We start from the raw sequence: 26,498 nt of genomic DNA, 5'->3' as shown, positions 1-26,498 counted from the left end.
TCTAAAAAAGATTCGGTAAGGATATGACTGAAAAATGCATTTCTATGACATAATTTAGATTATAAAAAAGATTTGGTAAGGATATGACAGAAAAACGCATTTCTATGACATAATTTAGATTCTAAAAAAGATTCGGTAAGGATATGACTGAAAAATGCATTTCTATGACATAATTTAGATTCTAAAAAAGATTCGGTAAGGATATGACTGAAAAATGCATTTCTATGACATAATTTAGATTCTAAAAAAAATTTGGTAAGGATATGACAGAAAAATGCATTTCTATGATTGACCACATTTTTGAAAATTATTTGGAATTCATAATTTTTTAATAATAAAATACCTACCATACCTTTAATTATAATTCTCATAATAGTAACCACTTTTATATAGGAACGTTAGTACAAAATGAATGAAAATGCCAAAAAAAATGTATGAATGGTAAGGGTGTTCAAAAACATTGTTTTAGTAGCACTCGACTATTTTAGCATATATTCGAAGACCGAAGTCTTTGTTTTCAGGTACCTGCTCAGCAACGTTATTTAAATTAAGTCCCACGTTTCAAAGCGAACCTCATTTGCGTTTACAAAAGTGCAGATCATATTTTTTCTTCTGTGTTCGAATTGAATGCGGTGTAATATTCTTTTTTGTCTCGAGACGAGAACCGCGCTCGCCCTACAAAGCCGTCAGGTTTGTATTCCCTGCCTCACTCACCTGGAAAGGAAAGAAAAGAAAATGTTAATTAAGAGCCACTGAACAAAATTGATATCATCGGGAATGAAGCTTTCCTGCCTCATTGTAAACGGATGCCAGCAGTTAGTTATGAGAGCTGTCGCTTGATAGGTTTTCATTTGAAAGCTTTTGTTGTTGTACCGAAGATTAACTTCTTTGAATATCCGACTTGTTATAAAGTAAAATTTTAAAACGTTAGCTCTTTGATATTTTAATTGCATTGCTTTTTTAGGAATTCGAGGATTGTGCCCGTATCGTGCTAACGAAATTTTACTTTTCGTTGATGACGGCAGGTTCGAGACATTTTTAATTTCATTCTTTATGAGTTTAAATTTTGATGATTTACTACAGTGTTTAACTAAAAGGGTTTTCGGTGGAGTGTTGATTTTATAATCATGTATATATATTAAGAATTGTCAAGTATATAGACTTCGTTTAAGACATTTGAAGTTGGCTTGGCTAGTACACAAAAATATAATGAAGGTTAATTTATCTTGTTCCACATTTTGGAGCAAAAATCGTAGTACCAGTGATTGTGAAGTGAACTAGAGGCAGAGGAGGAATAGAGTTAATGTGCCGAGTGATGACTAGCGCGTTCCCGTATTGCCAAACGAGGCCGAAACGTGTATATCATTTATACGTAGCGGTGGAGCGGTGGTATATTTAGGAGTGGACGCACGCGGTGAGCCGCGAACTAGCATTTGGCAGCGCACGCGCTCATACACAGCCGGCTCTGTAAACTAAACAACTCGTAAAAGTGTAAAAGTCGTAACGATGGTTGTATGAGAGCCGCCTAATATGAGCGGCGGCTGGAGCCGCGCCAGTACTGCTCATTATCAGATGGGATGTTCCAGGCGCAACCCTTTCGTTTTACGATTGGCCTCTAATTACATTACCGCTCAAGGCAGCGCGTTTTTTAGTCGATGGGAGCTCGCTTTGCGCCAAATAGACATATTTATCGAATCTATCGGTTAGTCTCGGTTCGACTGCAGTGTTAATAATGTCCAAACGGTAACGATCAGTATTCGCGAAATGAAAAAAGTCTCGAAAAATGTCGCAGCCAGGCCGCAATAACAGGGAGTGGTGTTTTACGAGAGTAAGCTGATAAAGCCAGACGCATGCAGAGTGCGGCTCGCCTTACGACGTGTTGCCAATTTATGTTGTGCGATAAGCAGAGTTTGTTTAGCCTCAAGCGGAGGTGAGTTACGAAAGCTGAATCATATTTATGTCGTATTTCTTCAAAAGTCGTATTAGTCACTTGGTAATGAAATGTTTCTCAGGTATGTATACCTGTACGTTAATCAAAATATGATAAAACTGTAACTGATCGATGTCATTATCATAGTATTCGGTAGAAATGGAAACATTCTTATTATTTTATCAACTTTTTATGTTCAATTCTTCTCGCATCATGGAAATAAATCTATCTTTATCTCAATCTAAATAACCTTTCGTTTAATCTAGTAATAACTAAGAGTAAATTATAAATGACGTAGAAACTAGAAACGTAGTAATATAGATACTTAAATTGTAGTACCACTATCGTCATCAAACTGGCGAGGTACCTACTGTGTAAGCCGGTTGTGCCGTTTATCGGCTGCGCAATATTGTTTCGATAGGAAAACCGATAGGAGTCAGTGAAATTACGGCAAGATGGATTCTGTTGTAGTCAGACATTTCTGCTCGGTGCTAGAATTATTGTAACATATTCAAGATGCTGGTTGACGTTCAATGATGGCGGAATAATTGGAATTACATGAATTCACTCGCAGGGAACATTAGAATGCTGTTGTTGAACGCCACTGGAATGACTCGGCGTCACGTAGACGTCATCTCGTTGCCGCGTCAACATGCAACGCTATTAATAGCATAATTTAGTGAAACTTTTAATTCGCGTTATTACTCCTTTAATAACACTTCTAACATTTTTTAAATTATTCTAGCGTGTAGCTAATCAATACAGATATAAGAATCGTAACGGGATATTCGTATTATAGATACTATATCTATAATAATGGTGGAACTATATAATAATGGAAGAAAATTAAATATAATTTACAATTATACAATGAAAAACCACATGTAAATCTATTATTGTTTTATAGTTTTAAATTATTGTATGATATCATCATAAATTAATCGAATCAAAAAAAAAAAAAAAAAATGAGAACGAATGGTCAAAATAGTAAGGACTTATATCCTAATTTGTAAGGAAATGGCGCCAAAAAAGATAGCTCATTTTTGTTGGCGACTGAAATATAGGGCGTGATGAGCATAGCTTATGTGCGAGTGAATTCAGGGGTAATCCAGGCATATTGGTGCGGAGACATGACGTGCATCCACGCCTCTATGATATATTGCTACGCAATGTTCTGGGTACTAACAACGCGAGTAAATCTTCAGCTTAAGGTAGAAATAAAAATAACTCTGTAAACTACCAAGCCGGTGACGGCAAATTATTCCTTAGGTACTAATATATCTTACTACGGCATGTTTTTTTGTGTAATTTATGATGATTAAGTGTAAAAATAATGTAGCAATTGATTGTATGAATAATATTTATAGATCGAAAAAGACGACATGAATAAAAACCGTTTTAGTGTTTTGTTCAAAGTGGATTAAACATATTTTGACGGAATTATATTTTTAGGCCCGTCTATCTATTTAGCCGTTCATCATATGACGTTTTTTTTTTTTTTTTTTTTTTTTTTGATATCGCAGGGTAACCCATTTACGGGTGATATCCAGAATGCCCGGGTAGGCATTCCTAGACCGTATGTCGGCTTAGCACTTGGGGGTGCACTACCGACCAAAACCCCTGCGGGAGCCTTCAGCCGCTTTAATTGGAGGGTCCCGGATCTGCAGGCAACAGGATCCCTCCAGCGACAGGCTGGCCTCGGCGAAAAGACCAGACTTCTCCTCCATGGGACTGTCCGGCTCACCTCTGAACAATCCCGACGACGCCATGTCTAGCAGGACCGGGTTCCCATCCCGGCCCGACACGGGCACAGGGGCGTTACTGGAAACGCATTAAGTAGCGCCTCCTACGCACCCCCGTTCGTCGCCTGCGGACGGAGGCCTCGTCGGCGGCCCCCTCTCTCATCCGCTCGTCGTTCTCCTTCTGGGACATTACTGTCTCGCAGAAGGAGACCATCGCCTTCCAGGACTCGTCGTCGCCGAGCATCGCGGTGATAACGCTCGGCAGTGACAAGTCCCCTCCGAGGACTGTCGTCAGATCGCGACGTAGCGCCGCCCATCTCGGGCACACCTCGAGGGTGTGCTGGGCAGAGTCCACCGCCGCGCCACAATCGTGACATTCAGTCGTCGGCTCCCTTTGGGCCGTCCGACACAAGTATTCACCAAAGCAACCGTGCCCGGTGAGAACCTGCGTCAGACGGAAGGTGAGGGGTTTGCGCTTACGGCGCATCCACCGCTCAAGGACCGGGCGCAAGGCAGCCGTTACGCGTGTGCCATACGGCTGCTCCGCCAGGTCCTCCCCCCACCTCCGCATTAGTGCTTCTTGCCCCATCCGGCGCACCCGTAGGATCCCGTCCAACGTGGGGTTCTCACCGAGAGCCCTCCTACCCGAGACGTATGAGTAGGTCTCGGCAAGGACCTCCGCCACGAGTTCCCACGGGGGATCGCCGGCTAGAGCAGTAGCTGCAGCCCACGATACCGTACGGTACCCCCGGATCACCCTCACCGCGATGATCCTCTGCGCAGACCGCAGCGCGGCCTTATTCCTCGCAGTGAGGCGATCCGCCCAAACCGGGGCACCGTACGTCGCCATACTCCGGCAGACTCCGGAATATAGCTGCCTGCAGGCGGCGCTGGGTCCTCCGAGGTTCGGGAGGAGTCTGCCCAGTGCACTCGCCACCTTCACGACCTTCGGTCCCACCACAGCGAAGTGTGGGCCGAAGGTCCACCCTCCGTCAAGGATGAGCCCCAGATATTTGATTTGGGAGCTCATCCTGACCCTCCCCTCTCCGATCTGTAGGGTAGCCCCCGGTGGGGGTCCCTTACGTCCGGTCCCGCGGAAGAGGAGGGCTTCGGTCTTGTCAATTCTGACCCGAAGCCCCAAACTCTTTATGCGGCTGATCACGAGGTCGAGTCCGACCTCGGCCAGCCGCGCCGCCTCCTTGTAGTCTCGTCCCCGAGAGTAAACGAGGGTGTCATCCGCGTAGCAGATGACACCCATCCATCATATGACGTATGTTGTTAAGAATCTTAGCACTTAGTTACCTCCAATACGCATTGAATATGTAACGTAGCCACGTAATAAAATAAATTATATTGAACTATTAATGAGTGTGATAAAATGTATTTCCGACATTTCAGCTTGATCTTAAAAAAACATATACATACGTATTTATTGTTACTTATGTTACAGGATATAAATGAAAACTAATAAAAGAAACATAAACATAAAATAAATAAATAAAATTAAACTATAAGTTTAAGTTTATAACTATATTAATTTATTAAATAATTAAAATTCAACTTATAGTTATTTCTATATAACGAAAATAAAATGATGTTATTTTTAAATTATCACCGAAATGTTCGTAAATGATTTAAACATATTTACTTTTTCTTTTTAACTTATTTTTAAAGATAAAATACGTAATCATTTATCAGGTTACTTAGTAAACATAACTGCAACAACATTTGAAAAGGAAATTTAATTGAATGCGTAAAATTATGCGTGAAGATGAAATGCCGCGCGTGTCCTGCGTCGAGGAGGGTCCCTCGCCGGGGACCGTCAACTCAATCTTGCCCCATTACGCGCGACAAATTGGAAAAATATTCAATTACACCATGCTTAATATTGGATTATATCATAGCAAATTACAATTTTGCATTGGGGATGTAACACTATCTTCAAAATTACGACTCGATAAAATTATATTTATTTATCTGGAACATCATTCGTCCTGAACAACGTTAAGAATAACGAAATGCCAAATGTCAAACAGAACATAATATCCTTTTGTGCGCCGTATTGCAATATACATTTATTAGACTTATTACTCCCTAAGCGACCATTGTAGTGGCCACCATCTTCAATTCATTTGGTACATGTCTGCTACGATGTTGAAACCATTAACTAAATCTTATGTTAGCGTGAACAAAGCTTAGTACTTTGATGAATAATTTTTCAACTGAAAATTGCGTTCAACAGATGAATGATGTTGGTTTCGGTTGATTTAAGATATGGTTGATAAAAAATGAGTTTTGGACATACATATCTATCATAGGTATTAGTCGGCAGTCCAAGTAATTGGCAATTAATCACCGGCGTTTTCTATTTCAACGTGCCACGCTCCCGGTAGCTGTCCTTAACGAGGTTGGGATTGCACCGTTTGAGTTCTAATAACTGGACACTTCATTGAGTTCAGTTAAGGAAAAATCTATATCGGCTTAATTTAGCAACTATATGTAATTTAAAGTTGTGCAATCAACTAAATTTTGATTTCAACTTGTTTCAAAATACTTAAACCAGTTTTTTTAATAATGAATTTAGCGTCAATCTATATTATTTACTAAACGATCTATTATTAAATATTATATCATTTTAAAAGAAAGAATTAAGGTTGAATTAATATTTATTGAGTAAATACGAATGTATTTAAGAGTATGTAAGAGTTATTTTGTTAAATTATTTCGACATTTACTATAATGGATATTAAGTTTTATTAATAATATAATATAATTAAATGTTAATCATTTATTTGGCTACATAAGGAATTTTGAAAAGCTTTAATAAAATATGAACAATTTGATTTCATATTTTCTTTATAACTTTAACGTATACCTAATAAAATACTAAAAAATTCAGCTTCTAATTTAAAACAGATTTGTTGCTTGGAGGAGAGATCTGTCCATCTAAGCAAATGGAACTATCGAGGTGATTTATATCGAGTTATTTGTAGATGGTTATTTGTATCGGTAGTGTTCGCGTCAGAGTGGATTGCGCGACACCTTTCAAATAAATTGTTTTGAGACCACTACGCGGTAAACAACTCAACTCTATGCAGATGTTCGCAGTAAACCAAACATCTACGGTTTTCTCAAGGACTAGTCTGACCAAAATTGCTCTCCGCTCTTGTTTCCCTATGTGGAAAATGAGTTCACTATTTCTGCTCCTTTTTTTGTTTAATCTACAAAGTAGATTTGAATTACGCTTAGGTGGATTTTACTGAATCTTTTATAACAGAGTCTTACGTATTTACCTAATCAAAACACTTGGGGTTTTAACTGAGTGGATAGCTTTCTGAATTAATATTGTAATCTCGTGGCGTCTATGAAGTTTTTCGATCACGTTGGTTCCGAATACTCGTGCAGCCTGAGTGTATTTTTGCAGAGACAATTTGTTGAGTAGTTTGAGCGATGTCGGAAAACTTTAACAATTAGCAGTCACTTTTGCTCCTACAACAATGATACCTCGTGATAGTAACTAAGCAAGTTGATTAATTACTGGCCATCGCGTCACGTAACAAAGTTCGATTGTCCACTGCAAAACTACACGAAACAAAGGCAAATTAAACGGCGGCACTATGATTGTCGCGGTATATTAAACCACACAGAAACGAAACTCGAAAAATCTAAACAATAAGAATAAAAAACTGAAATGATATAACAATTTAATGTTAATATATTTAATAACTGCTTCAAATGTATTCCAAAGTGTCAACGTCATCACTTAAGAGATAGAACAGAATTTGGTTTTTGTATTATTTTAATCAAATAACAATCCCAGTATTTTTTTAATTAAAAACTTTTATAACGTTGTATGGGTCAATGGAATCACATTAAAATAATTGTTTTTTGGCGTAGCGCGGGTGAGTTAATTAAGCTGACGGCTACGGCGTAGCACGCGATGGGTGCTATCTGTTAAGCTGCGTAGGCCTGTTGGCACACGCTACGAATTCACGAGTTGCCAAGTCAACGGATAAACTAGCGTTAGGAGTCACAAGATGTATGTGAATGTTTGAGTGTGTGGATGAAGAACTTTCTTGTCTTAAGGAAATATGCTGTAGACTCAAATATGTCACAGATAGTATTTATGTACTGTATTCGTACCAATCTGATAGCGTAACGATCTACGATTAAACCGAAAATATCATACATATTTATTGATATTGTTATAGCTATGCTCAGTTTAATAAGCAGTGCTGAATGCAATCAGATAGATGTAAATGGTATGAATACAATCAACGTCTAAGTGTGAAACACTGAATGCCTATCAAGTGCATTGCAAATGCAAATCAATGCGCCCAGGTGTAACACGGAGATAATACCGACTTACTATTGTGCATTCGATGACTATATACGAACTTCATGCTTGTTTACGTAAATATTTCAGTGTGTATAAAATGTAATATGTGTAAGTCATTAACATAGAACTGAACTTTCCATAGAATTAAAAAGTAGCAGGCCTATATAAAATTCTATCACAATATATTATATCTACATTACAGATGAGAATCGTTTTTTTTTTTTTGTTTATTCATACCGGTTTATTATTAATTTATTGCTACTTCACTCCAGCAATGTACTAGAGATGTTCTCTTTGGGTACGTGGACTAGCTATGTGAATATTTCTTCGACTTTGTATTTTGATATTAATTGCATAAATAAAGCGAAACATCAATAAAGCGCTTTGGAGCTGAGACAGTTTTGTGAAAATCATCTAAACAAATATTATTGTGACTTTTATCAATTGTATATGGATGGCTTAAAAGATAAAGACAGAAATAGCGGTGTTCCGTGCACATCGACTTTTCGATGTAGCCCAGTGGCGTATGATATAATAGATGACCTTTATAAATTAATTGAGAAACATTTTGTAATTACTTAATAAACAAAATGACAAAACTATAAAAATTCGATGGATACCATCTCACATTGGCATATCAGAAAATGAAGAAACTGATAGACTTGCAAAGAGCGTAATAAGCAACGGTGTACCTTTTACTTTACTGCCTATGTATTCTAACATGTGGAAGGAACACTTTCATGAGAGATCTTTGACTAATTATTGAAAGTCGAAGTCGCCGTGGTTTGTTGAATCCATATTTTCCAGATCACATATTGTAACCGCCCAACGTCTTCGTTCTGGACACATCCCTTCAAACGGATTTCTGTATCTAATATCATAGGTAAAGCCACTTCACCAAAATGTACCGAATGTTATTTAAAAGAACACGTATATCAAGTCACGGTGGAATGTGTACGGAGCGAAGATCAGTTTTGCTGGTGGATTTGTATGAGGTTAGCTAGTGTAACTGCCTGTTGGCTTACCCTCTATCAGAAGAGGCCAGAATGTTGTATACAATTATGAAATTAACTTTTAAGCGTAGATAGCATTGAATATTTTTGTAAGACCTATGAGGGTGACAACATCAAATTGACGAAACCCTCCATAAATATTCACTTGATATTAAAGATGTTCTTATTTGCAACTATTAATATCTAATTCAATATGTATGTATATTTATAAATTTATATTCACTGTATAATAACTGTAAAATATATATTTTTTTAAATTGAACATTGACGGTATTTTATACTGAACAACATTGACTAGTATTTAATTTCCTACTTAAAATAGAGGAAGTAGAAAAGGAAGCCTATCCGTAATAGAAAAGCACTGCTTGTGGGTGACATGCAGGAATCCATTTTCAAAAGCGAACGTGGAGATAATCTATTACAACGCAGTTTTAATTACAATGCAGTGAGCATTGTACGCTTTAAACATTTTTATAAGAATTTATTAACAAAAAGTCGTTAAAAAATAAGCTTAAACGATATAATCTAAAAAGATTATTAATACTCAACTTTTACTGAAAAACCTAATTAATTGGGATTGTTTTATACGGTTAGAAGGAAATCATTAACTTTACTAATATTTTAAACTAATTTTCCTACGTTATAGTTAAAATACATCATATTTAAGAAGGTAATTCGTTTTAAACACCCTAACGTTACTGGAATATAATAACAAAATTACAAAAATGTATGTTGTGTATTACACGAACATTTATCTCTTGGATATTATTGTCAGAATATTTATGAATCTCGATATGATGGATAGCTTACGTTTTCTTAACATTCAGTATTGTTGTTTTTCTAAAAGTGGAGTAGTCATAGGAAATAGTCATTTTTATCTATCTCTAGCATACTAGGGTACAAATTTCAGCATAATAAAAGAATATTACAGAAATGGGCACAACTATTGTGTTTGATCACAATTGCTGAGGTTACGCGCCATTTTGTAGGCTATCTGAACATAAAGCTTAAACTGGGGGTAACAAATCTCGCATTTTGCATCTTAATTTGAAATAACAAAACAAAATGAAATACGTCAACTTATATTAATATTTACTTGTTATTTTTCAAGAGAAGTTGTTTTATGTCATAATTAAATGTTATAATAATGTGTTTGCTCGCAAACGAAAAAAAACCGACTTCAATTACATCGACAAGTAATTGAAGCATTACAATTTTCGATGGTTTCCCTCGATTTCTCTAGGATTCCATCATCAGAACCTGGTTCCCTTACCATAGTACCACATTTGGGATAATATATCGATTAAAAATAGAAGTTAATTGTAGATTCGCCAAAGTTATGCATAAAAAATACAGCAAACCGCTAGGCTATGATAAACTTCAAATTTAATATTACACACGGGATTTAAAATAAATATGGAACGAGTACAATATAATATTACGTGGCTTATCATTGGAATATTGTACTATGAACTATGAACATACTCTGAATATCGTAAGCCACTGAATCGGGCGCCAATAGCGAATAAATCACTTTGTAGAATCACGCCTGCTTTCTGTACGTTAGTCTAGCTATTTTTACTGCGTGGTCGGCCAATAGCTTCACCTATCAATATTTTTACGCGTAAACTAAAGGTAAATGGAATTTTTGTTTAATAATTTTCGACACAGCCACTCGTTATTTTTAACTGAATAATAGCTTGATGAATCATCTCGTTGAAGTGATTGAATATGGTATTTTGGGGTTTAAAAACGAAAGGCGTAAAAAAATAATCTTTGATAATATTTAATTTTTGATTTTCTAGGAAGATGTTGTTAAATTTAGAATCATTGTTATAAACTTTTATTCATTCAAATACTCAAACTACGGTATCAAATACGATATACGATATTTGCATAAAATATTTCTTCAGCAACACATAAGTTTCTTGAATATTATAAAGGTAAGCCTTTTTCTTGGTTTAGAATCAATCAAAAACGTTAGACTACCTTTAAAAGTCACAGTAATCACACAGTTTATAATTATATAGTAACGTGTATCGAATTGATATAAATTAACCGTTTATATTCGAATAGAGCAATAATTTAAGCAAAGTACGTTATAATGGATAATTTATTATTTTCATTTTTTTTTCTGTTCAATATAGGAAGGAACTTTTTAAATATTAAACATAAAATTTATTCTAGTTTTTAATAAGAAATATCTCAAAAATATTTTGGAAATGAAGTGAATTATCCAAATAAAGAGCAAATTCTGTGTTTAGAATCCAGTTATCTTTATAAAGTCAATGTAAGAGACTTGTCAATGCGTAAAAGAGGGGTATAGTTATAGAGAATATACGGTATAAGACTATATAAACTAATTAGATCCAGCTAATAAGTGATAATACAATATAAATAAAGTAAAAAATACAGAATTGCATTAAATAGAAAACATTTAGTAAATTTATTCTTCATCATCAGCAGGTAAGATTCCCATACACGGTCGCTCACTCAAGGAGGTTGTGATGGGAAGAGCAACAAGTGCACACATCACACCCAGGTTGAGTGAGTAACCGGGAATGAGTGTTCCATTCTTCTTCTCTTCTTTTGCTAAAATTTTCACAAAAAAATGGATAACTCTAATCCAATTAGTACAAAAGTTTAAACGAAGGTTTTTTAACATTTTTTCATTTAATAAGTGTTAAATGTCATTTGTCGTAACGACCAATTACAAGGAAAAATTTTAAGAGACGCCTTTTATTGTTTGGGATTGTATTGTACAAATTGGATTAGAACTTACAATGTAAAATAATTTTATTGCAATACATCTGGTAGTCATACATTTAAATACTCGTAATATAACTTGCACTACGTGATTGAAAGTAATAATAAATTACAAAAATATAGTTTGTGTAGTACCTTTAAATCAATTTTTGAACTTTTTAGATACATATAAATAATATATTAATACTAATATAATATTAATATAAATCCATAACTTATTTTATAATAAAAAAATAATAAAATTTACTCTTACGTTTGTGTTAAAGTTATATAGATAGGTAGATATATACTATTTGTTGTGAATAACACATTAAAGGAGAACCTTATAATTTATCACATCATAGAGAATAAAATGAAAAATTTCAACGTAAAGTTAAATGAGATGGTGGTATACATTTATCTATTATTTTACATATGACTGGTAAGATATAGTTAGGTAATAGCTTTGCTACAATAAAATATCAATACAATATATGTATAAAAATAATTGAACTGAAAACTTGGATTTTGTAAAAGTAATCTTAATGTAAGGTTCTCAAACAAAAGTAGCAGTATACTGTCATTTTCCATAAATTCGATAATCCCGTATATAGGAGAGCTGCCTGGCCTAAATAAACCAGAAAAAATATGAGCGAAATTCAGACGTGGTTGAATTTCCGTAATCCAAATACGAACCAAATGTCGAATTTTTTAATTCTCAAGTCTGTTTTATTGGTTCGTAGTTAGATTGTAACGCCTCGCGTTGTGACCAGTGCAGAAAGGAGGAAGTGTCAAGAATATCAAAATATATATATATTTATGACAAATTCGAGACTAGAAAAAAAAAAATTATGGTTATTTACCAGTGGCGTAGCGTAGTTGTCGGCCGCCCGGGGCGGAAGAAAATTTTGCCGCCCCCTTATTTAGGTATTTCAATTTAAAGTATACTAAAACTTACTGAGCTGAGTGGCTACCACATATAGAATTTAGCCACCCCCTTTCATCCCGTGGGTGTCGTAAGAGGCGACTAAGGGATAGAAAAGTTCCAATAATAATAATAATTATTATTATAAAGCTTTATTTAATTCCATACAAAATTCATCAATCCTTATCTCAATTTGCCCAAATAAAAAAATAACAATAGTTTATTAAACATTATACATATTGGCATAGCGATTCGACGGGGAAATGCTGCCAGCATTCTTGGCACAATTCCACGCGGACATGATTTATACCAAAACTATCTGTAAATATTTAGTTCTTAAGTTGTGAGTTGTAAATTTGCCGAAATCAAAATTTCAATCAATTAAATAACAATACAAAATAATTAATAGTACTTATTAGATTTTATTAGATTAGTGATCATTATTTAGACATACTATTTCATGTAAAATAAATAAATTAATCTAATATATAAAATTCTCGTGTCGCGGTGTTTGTAGTTAAACTCCTCCGAAACAGCTAGACCGATTCTCGTGAAATTTTGTGTGCATATTGGGTAGGTCTGAAAATCGAACAACATCTATTTTTCATCCCCCTATAGTCAACCCCTATTTTTTTTATTTTTTTTTTATTTTTAGATAAATTATCTATTTATTATTTATTTTTTTATGATACAACATTAAAAAATACATACAACCCTAAAGTTTCAATCTTCTACGATGAACCCCTATATTTTATTTGTTAATTATAAACTTTAATTTTTTTGCCAAGATTTTTATTTTTATTTTGTCATGACTTAGAATAAAAAAAATTATATTACTCTTAATTTTCAACCTTTCTACGATCAAGCCCTATTTTTCCATCGCAATTTTTAATATTTTTAATAATTTCCTTTAATTGTGATTTTTTTCTCAATTCAATTTGATCTCCTGCCTTCGCCGGTCGATAACTATCAATCGATCATTTATCCCCGCTAGATGTCTACATTACGTTGTCACCTCTCATCCAGCAAACATCACGGAGTAGTGATGAGAATAAAGCCGGTCTCCAGTCTTACTCACTATACTGTTTTCGGCCATTTTTTTTGGTTTTATTTGTATCGATCGTAGTAGTGACTGTTATACGTATTATTTTAATTTTTCTGTGCACTAAATAAAACATACTTTCATTGTCTATAACGCTTTCGTTTATAAGTAAATCCCCGCACACTTATATTATAGTAGATAGTTTATTGGCAAAACAACGTTTGCCGGGTCAGCTAGTTAATAATATAAAATAGCAAAGTTCCAATACCACCGTGGAACTAGTGAAGCCGAGCGATGGCGATATAGCCGTCCTACAGCTAGCTTTTTAAATACACAACCGAAGACGAGCAGCAGCGTCTTCGGTGCGACAAAGCTAGCCCTGCGGTCACCAACCCGCCTGCCCAGCGTAGTGACTATGGGCAATAAACCCCATGAGTTCGCGGTAGAATTTTAGGCCCTCAGTTCTCGGCAGCCTCACTATTCCCGACTACAGCAGCGCCGCGCTAACGGTGGGGTGGAGGGTGCTGAGGATTACCGCGATACGGGAGGCTGCCACTCAAAACTACAGGTATTACGTACCGGTTACGTATAATGGAGTCATGTTACAGCTGGACCATAACCTTACCTTGAAGTAAAACTGAGTTTTAAACTTAAACTTAAGTGAAGCATACTGGGGTTGTCTGAAGTTTGAAGAGAGGGCGATGACACGATGATCCTGGACTCCGGGCACTTATTCTACTTCCGTGAAGGTGATGGGCTTTCCCAAGGTGGACTCGATTTTCTGGTCCACAAGACTCTCACTAACAACGTTGTGAAAGTCAGCAATATGTCGACCCGGGTAGCGTACCTTGTAGTTAAACTCACTGAAGGTACTCCCTAGAAGTGATACAGATGTTATATAGATGATAGAGTGATAGATATTACTAGAGCCGTGCATGGGACTACTTCGGCCTTCTACAACGTTGTTATGGGAGACTTCAACGCTAAAGTGGGAATATAAGACCGCGACGAATCGAGAATCGGACCACACTGGTAGGGGCGCAGGAATCGCAGGAGGCAGATGCTCGTCAACTACTACGAGTCAGAGGGGCTCTTCTTGATGAATTCAATTTTTTGAGAAGAAGCCCCAAAGGACATGGCAAAGCCCCGATACTGTGACGAGGAACGAGATAGATTTCATCATAGCGGATAAAAGGCATATATTCAGAGATGTCTCAGTGGTTAACAGGTTTAACACCGGCAGCGACCACCGGCTAGTACGGGGCACGCTGTATCACTAGATATCTCGAAGGCCTTTGACAGGGTTTGGCACGCAGGTCTCCTTAGCAAACTTCCTGCTTACGGCATCCCTGCTGACTTTTGTAGCTGGATTTCAGACTTTTTGAGTGAACGGTCGATCAGAGTGGTCGTGGACGGCTGCTCCTCTGACCTAATGGATATAAACGCCGGCGTCCCTCAAGGTTCTGTTCTCTCTGCAACTCCTGCTCCATATTAACGACATGCTGCGACCAGGCATTGTTGGATACGCAGATGACAGTACGATTGTTGAGAGATATTTGCCAGCGCAAGAGACAGCAGGGACGTAATACGTTCTCAGAGAGAGGCCATGGTTGAACGAACAAATTCAATACTGGGGCAAGTATCCCAATAGGGTGATTGCAACCTGGTCACGTTCAACGCCGCCAAAACGCAGGCTTGTTTGTTCTCCGCCAAACGGAGTCCTTTCAACTTGACTCCTACTTTCCGTGGTACACCTATCCCTGTGTCCGATACCCTCGACCTCCTTGGCATAGAGTTGAATTCTAACCTCAACTTTGGCAACTACACTGAGTCCATAGCGTAAACTGCGGCCAGTAAGCTTGGCATCTTAAATAAGGTTAAGCGATATTTCACGCCTGAACAGCTTCTTACGCTGTACAAAGCTCAAGTCCGATCGTGCATGAAATATTGCAGTCACTTGTGGGATGGCTCAGCTAAATATCAACTCGCCACGCTAGACTCAGTGGAACGCAGAGCCAAGCGGCTAATCGGTAATGCCAGTTTGGTGAAATCTCTTCATACTCTGGCTCACCGAAGAAAGGTTGCCAGTCTAACGGTCTTTTACAGGTTGTACTTTGGGGAGTGTGCCCTGGAGCTGCACAAGCTCATACCCCCATCTCCTTTCTTCCATTGGACTTACAGACGTACCGCAGGCTTTCATCCCTACTTGATTGATATACCTTTCATACGTACAAAGCGCTTCGAATCATCTTTTTTAATGCGCACAGCCAAGGAATGAAATTCCCTGCTGGCGTCTGTATTTCCGAGTTCATACAACCCGAACATGTTTAAAACGCGAGTGAACAGGCTTCTTCTGGGTGAACTCGCTCCATCTTCGACCTCGTCTGTGCTCTAGAGCTAGACTGAGGTCAAGAGTAAGCCCATAACATAATAAAAAAAAATATGTCTCCGAAAGGAGCGGACCCGCTTGATGAAATCTACTCTCCGACGTACGCTGCCCCAATTACTATGTGGCTCCGAGCAGTTTCAATGGGAACTCCAAAACCGATTCGATTCGCTGGAAACTAATGGCAACGTGGAAGAGATGACCGACAACGTGGTGAAGACGGTATGTACACTAGGTCGTAGGCACTTTCCGCCGAAGAAGTCAACGAAGCAGTCCAACTCTCTTCCGAAGCCTTGGATCTAATGTGGCGGAGGCGCGAGTTGCTCACTACTCAAGCAGCTTCGCCAGAACAGGCTCTTTCCAAGAAGATACGAAAAATTTGTACGCCGAGACCTCCACTGCTCAAATACGAGAGAGATTGCTACTCTGATTGAGAAGAATAGGGATGACGTAGTTACGACTTAGCTACTTAAAGCCGCAGGGCGACCTACCCTAAAAGTCTTGGCGAGACTCTTTCACGCCGTCACCCACCGAGGTACCACGCCGGAGGTGTGGTCCAGTAGTGTGTGGTGCTGTTCTTTAAGAGAGGCGACAAGTCTCTGTCAAAGAATCACACATCGATCTCACTTCTGAGCCACATCTATAAGCTGTTTTCGAGTGTTGTTACGAATCGTCTCGCCAGAAGATTCGACGAATTCCAAGTACCGAAATAGCGGGGTCTTAAAATGACTACAGCACTGTAGACCACATCCATACCGTTCGGTAGATTATACAAAAGACAGAAGAATATAATCAGCCGCTGTGTATGGCATTTGTGGACTACGAAACAGCCTTCGACTATTGCTTCTCAAAATGGAAAAACAAAAAATACTATTTATCCAAATGTTTTGGATTAAGTTTTAAAATAGCTAGCAATTAATATTTTTTTTTTGTATTAATAAATGAATTTGATGTAATTTTTTTATTATTATTTCACTTTATACGTAGCGAAGCACGTACCGGGCCGCTAGTATTTACTAATTGTTTTTATTATTTAAGTGTTGTTCAATTTTGCCGCCCCCTAAAAAGTGCCGCCCGGGGCGGGCCGCCCCCCCCGCCCCCACTACGCTACGCCACTGTTATTTACAAACAAACTGTGAGGAACGTTATCGTACTAAAAAATAAAATACAGTCGTTTGAGAACCTCCTCCTTTTTTCAAGTCGTTTATAAATGAGAAACACTGATTCAGTCATAAAATCAGGTTTGGAAAATTTCAGCAGTTTGTAATTTTCTGGTTTGGTTTATTTTTTAACAGATAAACACTATGACTTTACACCCATACTATTATAAATTCTATTATATCTACTGTTATATCAGCTTTATACGGGACCCCCAAGATTCATCTTTGTGTAAATCTAGAAAAAAAATCTACACTTTTTAATTAATAGTTAAACCAGTCATGGTACCTATATGAATATTATAAGCGCCTTTAAATTTTAATTACAATTGTTGCATAAATCTTTGAGAACGTTATCGCTCGGCCGATGTGGTAAAAATAAACCGACGTAAAACATTGCTTGTAAATCGCTTAAACATCTTACTTTAGATCGCTCAGTACGGCGTGTGGTACATTTTATCGTTTCTTCTATTAGTTATGGGACAAAATGTACATTATGACTAGCTCGTTAGCGCAGTTAGTAGTGCTTTCTGTTCCGCGTGTTGTGGGTTCGATTCTGTCCGAGTCTGGGAGTAATATTAGTATTTATGTTTTTATATATATTATTTTTATGTATATTTATCACCACATACCACCACAGCCGAGTCTTAATATATAGAGAAGGACTGCAGAATGCTAATATTTTTTTAAAATTATGCATAAAAAATACATAAAATCATTAAAAAAACATTACAAACACTACCATGTATTTGACACATACGCATCAAATGAGCAACAAGCAATGTCCAACATAATGACTAATAATTAATATATATGTTTAAACTTATAATTTAAATTAATTATGGTCAAATCGCGACCACTGGGCGACCACTACTTATTATTTGTTATTTATGCGCGTATTATTGTTTTCTTTATTATTAGTTTACCTTTGTTATTTATCAGTTTAGCTGATAAAGTTTTTAAAATTTATAAACAAATGTATTACTATTTAATACGACAACAACTATTTGGTAAACAATAATTTTAAATACCAGTCAAAAATTTTGAGAACATAAGGGGTTTCTTATTTAAGAAAACTATCAATAAAATAATGATTATAGCAAAAAAAAAAAATCTAATTAATGGAAACTTAACAACAGAAAGGTAAGTTCGTATGAACGTATATGAACCTTGTACGAACACATTGGTCAATGTGTCAAGTCATATGTAAAAGTAAATAATAAAATTAAAGACATAAATTATCTGCTGTTTCGTTTTCTGTAGCATCGTAGCCAATAAATAATTGAATTACTTTAATAGCTCTAAAGTTAATTGAAACACTTGTTTCTTTAATCGAAAACTCGTAAAAATACGTCTTAATGACTTATTTTCATGGCAAAATAAAAATAAAATTTTATTATCAATCAAACTAACAGAATAGATAAATTAAAAAGAGCGCCATCTATTACTTGCAATACTAACTACGAGCTTGCCCTTGTTTATATCACAATTAAATTAATTTGCTTTTTCAGAGGCTTCTTCCATTTCCTTATTGTACTGTGGAGGGTTGAGCGCGCAAATTTTCTCGTGATTTCGTAAAGGTCGCGGTAATTATTCTAATTGTGTGGTTTCTCCATTCGTTTTTATCAATTTATTATCGAGCAACTTTTGAGTGTTTCATGTTCGTTTACTTTTGGTGTAAATAAAATAAATACCTCGAGTTTTGAACGACTATTTAAAACATTACAGTGAAATTGGCTTACAATTTTTAAATACGAAGTAACCAACGTTGTAGAAAAATAAGTAACACGTATCAATAAATACATTCAAGTAACGCACACGTATGTCACGTATTGATTACCAAAGGTAGGTTTTGTGGTGGATTCCTTGTTACTGTAAACTTGCGAACGAATATCAAATGACGCGCTACACGATACTCTGCGGCGAGTGTCGCGTATCAGCGAACATGCGCACGCGCCGACGAAAGCCGCCTACTAACTTCCGACACGATGAGGCTTCACTTGATAAGATAATAATATATTTATAAAAAAATATACATTAGTTATTGTACGTATATTTTTATAATCATCACATCCGGTACAAAGAAAAAATATATTACTATTTTAAAGTTTCTTATATTGAAATCTGCTAATTGCGGCTCCAAACCGAAGGCCTATACGTACTAAAACTTTAATAACGATATTGTTAAGATAGATAGAGCTAAAGATGTTACACGAACGTTCATTTTATGACCTCCTTAATATATCACTTTAAAAAAGTTAGTTTTATTATTAGTCTTTATATGTAATATAGCGACTATAGACACTATAGTATTACATATGTTAATTATTTTTATTAAAGAACGGATAATAGGTACTTAACACTACAAACACGAATATAATATTTCTTATTCTATTCTATTTTATTACACATTGTTCAAAAAGGTTTAAAGATTACGTTTTAAAAATTCAATCTGTGTTTTAATTAGTTCTGCTATTAATTAAGGATAAAGCAGTGTTCTATATGCAGTACAAAGTACTTAGTTATAAATCTTCATCTAAGTCGAGCAAAGCAAGAGTGAGCGAGTTTAAGCACGCGCCCGCGTCGCCGCCTTCAATCTAAGTTTGGCCGGCCGTCTGCTACACTCCTGAATAATGAAACGGGAACTGTCCTAGAATTCACAACACAACTTCCTCGATACTGGCGATAATTACGTTTATGTCGTAAAAATTTTCAATATTAGACTTTTATTAACTGCCCTAGTTTTATATTTTTTAACATCAACACAAAAAGGTAAGTTTTATAAGAATAGTGCGTAGGTCTGTTTGTTAATGTATATGTTTGCCTGGCTTTAATATTTTTTTAAAAGGTTCATTTTGTATGAGAATATTCTAAGCTTCATAGCTTAGAATATTCTCATACAAAAACCATCTTATATTAAAAAAAACTGTGTTTACATTTTACATACAAAAACCACCATAATGTAAAAAACTGTGTTTACTTAGTTTAAAAACCATTAATAATTTTTTTATTATTATTATGATTCTGCTGCTTTAAATTATAATTTAAGAATGTATTAACTTTATTTTGATGTTGCACCATCATCTTGTATAAATGTTGTTTCACTCCTCGCCAATTTCCATTTTATTATAAACGTCATCATTTTTACGTCGTGGGTTTAAAATTTTACATCACAACTATATCTAACAATAAGTGTAAAATAACGTATGTACTATCTATCAGTCACGTAAAGCCTTTGCTCTTGTATAAGCGGATGATCTTATTCCTTTTTGCTAAAAGGCCCAAGCTATCAGTGCGTCCGCGACACAATATTACCCCGTACAACGGTATATCGCGTTCAAATCACGTCATCGTTTACCCTCACAGGGTGTGGGGTCTAAAGCATAAATGTACGGGAGGTTCGCGTAATGTTCAAAGTCGATATGGTCTATTGCCACCTCATAACACCTTATCTCAAGATTTGTTAATATTTTTGTAGTCAGCATGTTTGACATTATTAAGTAAACATGTAATTTTTTGACAATGTTAAGTTAATAACGTGGTTGCATTTCATGTGGATTTATCATCGTCCTTATCCGAAATCAGACTGAATATGTAAACGTAGATATCTAACTGTGATATAGCAAAAGGCATCTGTTATAAACGTCCACGGGACATTTGCAGAGAGACGACTGTTATGAATCTAGAGTGTGATGGATGGATCTGCAGCGAAGCCACTGTCGTATGTATTTATTACAGATTCCTGTATGGCTCACCAACTACGCAAATATATAAAGAATTATAAAATAAGATGGATGATAGCAAACCATTTAAACCGATATCAGTGTACTGCTTTTTATATAGGTACCTCCTTTATTTTATTTTAAAAATGTATTAAAATTTACATTTTTTATAAATTACGAAATACAAACTAAATAAATTAATTAATATCTAGATTGTCTTGTATGGCAGGCATTTAAAATTTTCAATCATAAATTAAAATTTAACTTATCAGAATAACTAACAGTAAGTATGAAAACAAGTTAGATATTTAAAAAGTCTAAGCATTCTGACTTTTCGCTGAAACTTAAAGACATTTATAAAGTAAATTAAGCCTAGAGTGAGGTAATTTATCCGCAGCTTTTCACCCTTTACGACCGGGTGACCTAAAAAGTCGCGGATACAAAATAAAGAAACCTTAGCCATTTTCAAAAAGTTCCATTAAGAAATCGGCTACTATTATCATCAAAGGACTATCTATAGTTTTCAAGTTTGAGAATATGAAGACTATTCCATCGTCTACGTAAATAACATTGAGGTTCTGAATGATTTCAAAAAAATACATACGTTGGATAAGGAAAGAAAAAAGTTTGTTATTATAGTTACGCGTATAGCTTTTATTGTCGTGTTTGTTGTGCTTATATGCATTTTTTTTTTGGTGTCGCAGGGGAACCCATTTACGGGTGATATCCGGGATGCCCGGGTAGGCATTCCTAGACCGTATGTCGGCTTCAGCACTTCGGGGTGCAGTACCGACCAAAACCCCTACGGGAGCCTTCAGCCGCTTTAATTGGAGGGTCCTGGATCTGCAGGCAACAGGATCCCTCCAGCGACAGGCTGGCTTTGGTGAAAAAGCCAGATTTCTCCTCCATGGGGACTGTCCGCCTCACCTCTGAACAATCCCGACGACGCCGTGTCTAGCAGGACCGGGTTCCCATCCCGGTCCGACACGGGCACAGGGGCGTTACTGGAGGTACATTAAGTAGCGTCTCCTACCGCCCCCCTGTTCATCGCCTGCGGACGGAGGCCTCGTCGGCGGCCTCCTCTCTCATCCGCTCGTCGTTCTCCTCCTGGGACATTACTGTCTCGCAGAAGGAGACCATCGACTCGTCCTCGCGGAGCATCGCGGTCATGACGCTCGGCAGTGACAACTCCCCTCCGAGGACTGTCGTTAGATCGCGACGCAGCGCCGCCCATCTCGGGCACACCTCGAGGGTGTCCTGGGCCGAGTCCCCCGCCGCACCACAATCGCGACATCCAGTCGTCGGCTCCCTTTGGGCCGTCTGATACAAGTATTCACTAAAGCAGCCGTGCCCGGTGAGAACTTGCGTCAGACGGAAGATGAGGGGCTTGCACTTACGGCGCATCCACCGCTCAAGGACCGGGCGCAAGGCAGCCGCTACGCATGTGCCATACGGCTGATCCGCCAGGTCCTCCCCCCACCTCCGCATTAGCGCTTCTTGTCCCATCCGGCGCACCTGTAGGATCCCGTCCAACGTGGGGTTCTCATCGAGAGGTACTTATATACATATGTAATATGTTGTTTTAAGACAAGTTATTTTGTTAGTATATAATGTAATCACAGCAAGAGACTATTATCAAAATTTATGTTAATTAATTTTATACAGTACAATTCAATGTTGAGGTTAATTTTTAATCACTGTGTTTAAAAAAATATATAATATTTTAATAAGTAGAACTTTTTAAGTATGCAACCAGATAATATGTAGAGAGTTTGAAATAATATAATAGATAAATTAGTAATACAACACTTTACATTAAAGAAACAATACATAAGAATATATGGTATATAAATACCGCATTCGTTTTATGTGAGAAAATAAGGAAATGAAGCAATAGATTGTATTAGAATATTTTAAGCTAGAAAAGACATATTACATGTAAAAAAAAGAACAAAATAAAATATACTTTTAGACAGTTTCGAGATAACGTGGATCATTAAGAAAACAATGAAATATGTATTTTATCTGTTGCTATTTCAAAGATACATAGATGATTTCTTTGACATATTTTCTAAGAAGCATCGCACATAAAGCTCATACTCAGTGACATGTAATATGTATCGAAGGTATAAGCGACACCACGACAGAGCACTTAGCGGAGCGCATACGAGGCGGGCTCGCATCAATCACAACACGATTTTATATCAAATGTCGCTCTCAATCAATTTGTGCTAGGATCATATTTCCTACTACTCCGCTCACCTTCTAAATCTCTTATGTAAGGATGAAGCTTTCACTGTATAACGTCTATGTAAGGATAGCGTTCGGCTTCTAAATATATTGTGATTGATTTATAATATATTTCATATTCAGTTTCGAATATACGTTTGAATTTTTATTTTGCTGCTCCCCATTAAAATGTATAGGATTTTTATAAGCTTACGTTCCTTAAGTAAAAGATTACTTTACATGAAAATATTAATCTTTAAAAGTTTCGTTTTATAAAATTATACGAGCTATATTTTATACACCCAAACGTACCATGTCTCTAAATTAATAAATGTGCTGAACAACTATTTGGTATATTTAAAAGATAGTTCAGCCGTAAACTAATATTTTTCTTAATATTATGTGTTCTGTATTGGTTTGGCAGAAAAGTTCTAAATAACTGTTACGAAACATCAATAAAACCATTCCATTTATTAGAAACAAATGAAAAAGCTTGTCTTTAAAAGGTATTCAAGGTTCACGTAAACTTATGCAATACAATTAACAATACAACTAATAGCTCGAAATACGAATAATTTTATTTTTATGCGTACTCGTTAAAACAAAAGCATTCCGTAGTAACAAAAGGGCCATTAGGACATATTTTCCGCCTTACTCTATAAGCGTGTGTTGTGACTAAGCTATGTTACACCATCTCTTTGTTGAGATTTTACGTAAAAATGACTAATATCGAGTGACGTTGTAACATGGCCCAAACGAATGGCAAAATGAACTTTACTAATGGTAGAAGGAGTTTTGAGGAAACACTGTAGATAATTAGGAACTTAGCTTTGCGCATGACTGTCCTTAATTGATGAGACACTTCTCTTATGAAGTTGTGACAGTTATTCTTTTAAGATACCTTTATTATGATATATCCATTTGTATTTATTTCATATCCAGCAATAAAGTTCGCTTAGCACAAGTTTCATATATTATTAGGCAAACGCGTTATATGGCATACTGACTTTGTTGTTTAGAAATTTAAAAATAATTACTTGTAATTAGTTTAAAATAAGAACTTGACAAAAAAAAAAAAACTACACAAATACCTATAAATAATGCAATTTACAAGATGAACACAGCTGATTTTCCTGATAGTACGGACAGTGTGTTTAGATTAATTTTTCATAGCAACAGAAAATTAACGAAATATAATTTTAAATCGGAAGTAGATAAGAATTAGTAAGGAGTAAACCAAGTTTTTCTTTTGGTTTTATAAAACTAGCATAGTCGTAGAAGAATAGAAATGTATATATGCGGTTTTATACGTATTCAGAATAACGTCATGGGCAAGCAATTCTTGCGGAGGTGAGTAATCTTGTTCCGACGCCGCCGCCGTGCCTACACTTAGACTTGTTACACAAAGCTGTTTATAAAACAAACAGTTCGTACGGTTAGTGTACCTTTGCTAACATAGAAGTAATGAACTAATAAATTGTTAGTGACGGTTTGGCTTCTTGACATTCCTGGCTTAAAATAGATGGGCGGTGGCCCTTCGAGCTAAAAATATTTTGTTAACAATTTTCTTTTATAAAAAAAAATCATTAAAAACTAAATTAATTAAAGCTGTCCACAAAATGATGTAATCATTTAGTGCTATTGGTGTTAATTATTTATTTGTAATTCAAGTTAATATAATTTTAGTACTTTAACAATAATTGTGTTCGCTCACAAACGAAAAAAACCGATTTCAATTACATCTACTTACAAGTAATACAGCGTAAGTAGACGAAAAAAATAACATACGCACTAGTCGTCACAACGATTTTCAAGGGGTTCCCTCGGTTTCTCTGAGATTCCATCATCAGATCCTGGTTTCCTTATCATGGTACCACATTAGGAATATTCCCTTTTCAACAAAAAAAGAATTATCAAAATCAGTTCATATATGACGAAGTTATCTCCGACCATATACATAAAAAGCTTATAGTTCTATAGGTGATGTTTCTTGGTACCGAGCAAGAATATAATTATGGAGTATTTATAGACTACGTTTATAGGCAATACTGGTTATAGTTAAAATGGTGCTGATAGTAATAATAATACTTCATTGTTCGCTTACGTCTTAGGAGTAGCAGTATTATTTATTTATTTATTTATTTTTAATGTACACCGAAATACAGACATAAAGAAAGATACAATACAAGAAGGCGATATTATTTTAATATAGTATTTTAATATGATGTCTTTTTTATTTTAACACTTCAGTAATTTGATTTAACGTAATAGTAGTATTTATTGCATAAGTGACATATAATACATACTACAGTACAAGGTTTAATATTTTAAATTAGCTTGACAAAATTCCTAAAAGCAATAGGATGTAAAAAAATATGATATCAACGAGTGGTAGGGACATCTTCATTAACTACGCGGCTTGTTAACTTTTTCTGGTATCAGAGTGACAGCGGCAGTGGGGGCGGCTCCGGACGAGATAAACTATCTTATCTCTGCCTATATTTTCGAAGGGAAGCTGTTCAATCGATATTTTGATATAAAAACGATTTTTACGATAAACAATAACTTTGGAACAGAGTGCACGGTAACTATATTTGAGTATCACCGATCAAAGGTTCACAAATGAGGTTAAGTGATAATGAAAACCATTCATATTTATGGTTTTATTTTTATTGGATGCCTGTTGTAACTCTATAAATGGCCTAATGGATGTTGATTGCCTCACAATGCGCATGAGTGCCCAGTGACGGCTATCAAGTGTATCTATCGGCGTTCTATCTCAATTTAAAGAGACTATCAAACTTCACAATATAGTAAAGAAGTTTTACTAAGCAATTGAAATAATTCATGTATCTATAAAAAGAGTTTATAAGACGTTGTATATGACGTTATCAATTATATGATGAGTATAAGAAAAAATGAAATGTATACCTTTACAGTTTTCAAAACATAACTGGTGGTCTTACCTTACAATAACTGGTTTCCATTTTCAATTACGCACAAGTAAATAAAACGTGAAATAAAACAACTCGAAATAGAAACGATCGCGTTGCTCGATTGCAATTGCATTAGGACGCGAAATAAAATTTTGAATAAAAGGCGTAAAGTAATAAAATTCCGTGCTTTATCGCCGCGAGATGTACAAATTAATGGAATGTTTGATTTGAATTGTTAGGGTGCGACCGTTGTGTGCGAAGTGCGACCGTGCTGTGATCGTCGTAGAGCGGCCGAGACGCAAGGCGCGTTTGACCGCACGGCGCGCGAACGA

The 26,498-nt window shown here is 36.1% G+C and overlaps 1 long non-coding RNA gene across 1 annotated transcript; it reads right to left on the bottom strand.

Annotated features, from left to right (window-relative positions):
- Window positions 1-297: 297 nt before the first annotated feature.
- Window positions 298-26,498, bottom strand: LOC123656778. The gene is made up of 2 exons (XR_006743594.1): window positions 26,197-26,498; window positions 298-714 (listed from the first exon to the last, which is right to left on the bottom strand). It is a non-coding gene; the product is annotated as an uncharacterized LOC123656778 (long non-coding RNA).

The sequence above is a fragment of the Melitaea cinxia genome, chromosome 9 (assembly GCF_905220565.1).
Source record: "Melitaea cinxia chromosome 9, ilMelCinx1.1, whole genome shotgun sequence".
In the NCBI taxonomy this organism is placed as follows: Eukaryota; Metazoa; Arthropoda; class Insecta; order Lepidoptera; family Nymphalidae; genus Melitaea; species Melitaea cinxia.
This window is presented reverse-complemented; position numbering and strand designations above follow the sequence as displayed.